This window comes from Petromyzon marinus, unplaced genomic scaffold (assembly GCF_048934315.1).
Source record: "Petromyzon marinus isolate PM22_M1 ecotype Great Lakes invasive population unplaced genomic scaffold, UKy_Petmar_22M1.pri1.0 PM_G_Scaffold_89, whole genome shotgun sequence".
Taxonomy (NCBI): Eukaryota; Metazoa; Chordata; class Hyperoartia; order Petromyzontiformes; family Petromyzontidae; genus Petromyzon; species Petromyzon marinus.
Genome location: NW_027423045.1, coordinates 655,058 through 657,819, shown reverse-complemented (window position 1 = coordinate 657,819; position 2,762 = coordinate 655,058). Strand labels below are relative to the sequence as shown.

The 2,762-nt window shown below is 46.6% G+C and overlaps 1 long non-coding RNA gene across 1 annotated transcript; it reads left to right on the top strand.

Annotated features, from left to right (window-relative positions):
• The first annotated feature begins 545 nt into the window (after window positions 1-545).
• Window positions 546-2,762, top strand: LOC142921748 (uncharacterized). The gene is made up of 3 exons (XR_012939636.1): window positions 546-738; window positions 1,572-1,710; window positions 2,503-2,762. It is a non-coding gene; the product is annotated as an uncharacterized LOC142921748 (long non-coding RNA).

Here is a 2,762-nt window from a genome sequence, read left to right as displayed (position 1 = left end):
ATCTACCATTAAAATTATAGACTGATCATTTCTTTGTCAGTGGGCAAACGTACAAAATCAGCAGGGGATCAAAATATATTTTTTATTTTATTGTTTCCATTCTACGTGGTGACTTTACCCAAATAACCAAGAAGATGAATCCCTGCAGTCACGAAAGCTTTAAATCTAAATTGCAAGTGCTTTGAGTGTGTGCACGTGCCGTGTGCGTGTGGAAAAAAATGTACGATACGCTTATGGTGGATATGATTAGGTAATATCGTAGTATCGCCATATCGCGATAACTGTCGGAGTTAAATGTTGTACAATTCTGCAAGAGCGTTCCGAACTTTGATCGCGTTGTGTGAACGTCATCATTTGGAACGAACCAACTTACCGCTTTAAATAGGGGGGGTCGCAGACACGGTAATATTTTTTTAAATATATACATCTACAACAGCAATACAATGACGGAGCGACCGTGACTATTACAGATCATTCAGCATATATTGTTTGAGTTTATACAATTCAAATTATGTGATGGAAGTGAAAGTATAAGATTGATAGTTTGAGCATCAACCCTTCGCTGGGAGTGGTAGCTTCCAAGTGCCAATGGCTGACGCCTCAAGCGCGGCTCCCAGGACGCTTCGAAACTGTTCGGAACATAACGACTCCCCACCCCCACCCACCCCACCCTAAACTTGCACGAACAATTCCTCTCGCCCCTTAAAACTCTGAGCAGGATTGAACTCACGCGAACCGGTAAGTGGGTGTTTTGGTTTTAAAATTTTTACGAAAAAAAAAATCCGGTGTTGTGTGACCCCCGTTGCGGCGGTGACACCGTAGGCTGTGGTTGCTCCCCGCCGGGGAAGGCGTCTCCTTCTCGGTAGGCAATCCAGGCCATTCAGGCCCTCCCTGGCGTCTCGGGCCTAGTCTGTCACAAAGAAAATAAACATTTATACATGCTTTGTGGAACTGTTTTCACAGTAAGATACACAGGCAGCAGTCGTAAGAAGAAAGGCTGAAATACAATCGTCAGTAACAGAGGCGTTATGAAAAAGGGCCATTGCACGATTATGCACTACAGTATTTACTTTTAAGGGCAGTGTTATTGGTAAATTTGTAGGGGTTTTTCTCTCGTGATATACCCGTCTTTGTGTTTGTCCTTATGCTTTGGGTTTCGGGCTGTTCCACGCGAGTTTGAAGCCTTTGGTTAAACGAGGTAACACAACGACGGGTCAAGTTATCTCTTGATGCATCACAGCTGTCATAACCCGTACGGTTTACCCCGTATTCTTGTACAGAGACATTGAGTTTTCACGCCCATACGGGGTACAGCCGTTTCAATACGGGCAAAAAAAACATGATTTGGTAACATAATATTGTCTGTTTGTGTTTCTACATTGTGATGGGACTCCGTAGGACGAACGTTGATATTTATAAAGACACGTGGTGGCCGATACGGTCTGAATTGATCTGTAATAAGGTAGGGGCACTGATTGATAGGGGGTTGACAGCTACGTGGTGGTGAGTGTACTCGAAGTGAATGTCTATTTGTGTTTCTCCCTTGTGATGGCACTTTGTTGTTGTTTTAGGCGGCTGCGGGACTGTGCAACGTTGGTGAGCGGCATAGGAGCGGTGGGGGCAACATCCATTGTAGAGTACAATGTCACTACGCTCCCACGTCTACGCTACCCTCCTCCACCAAGCCGCCACACGGACGAGCGTGGTGAAGTATGGTCAAATCACGACCCGGGGCGGCGTGGGGAGACCCTCGTCTGGCAATGGATTAACAAATTGGCTCTTACTGTATACCTCCATATATATAAAAATATGCAAGGTTGTGATTGTGTGTGTTGTCTGTTCAAAATGTTTAGCGTACTTCCCGACATGCAACAAAACTGGAAATTTGCCATGTGGGTACTTTCCAGACTGTACACCGTGCAAACATTATACAAATACACTTTTGTGTTGTTTTTTGGGGGGGGAGCTCAATAATGTATAGATTTTTTGGACGGCAAGTGAGCTGTGACGTCAAATCTGTCACGTGACCCTCGCATGTGGAAGCGTCACGCATTGTAGTGTAGCGGTTAGCGCTGTCTGTGTGTGTGTCTGTGTGTGTGTCTGTGTGTGTCTGTTTGTGTCTGTGTGTGTCTGTGTTTGTGTGGAAGCGTAACGCATTGTAGTGTAGCGGTTAGCGCTACGCCGCGCTACGAACCCTGCGACCCGAGTTCGATTCGCGCTCACGGCCACCACCAGTGACGATTATTTGAACCGCTTCTGGGCCTCCCCTAGGTCGACTCAGCCTCAAACGAGTAACTGCTGTCGTGTGAACATCGCCACTGGGGAGACAAAGGCGGCCGGACGTGGTGGATCCAAGTCCCGGGCGAAGCTGGGTAGTACAGCTAGTCGTGAATACATGAATGAATATAGACGTCTAAGTCACGTGTGACTGTATATATTCATTCCTCCATGGCTCGATACTGACGTGTAGATGGTGTGGATATTCTTATTTTCTGTCTGCAGCTGACGCTGGTCTGATGGAGCAAAGGCCCTCAGCACAGCAAGCCGGGACGACAAGTCAACAATGCGACCGGCGTGCATACAGCACGGATCGGACTGGAAATTTGACACAGCACCAGAGAACACACACAGGAGAGAAACCCTTCAAGTGCACTGTGTGTGACAAGGCATTTTCAGGTTCATCTACTCTTAAAAAAGACCAGAGAACACACACAGGAGAGAAACCCTTCAAGTGCACTGTGTGTGGGAAGGCATTTTCAGAT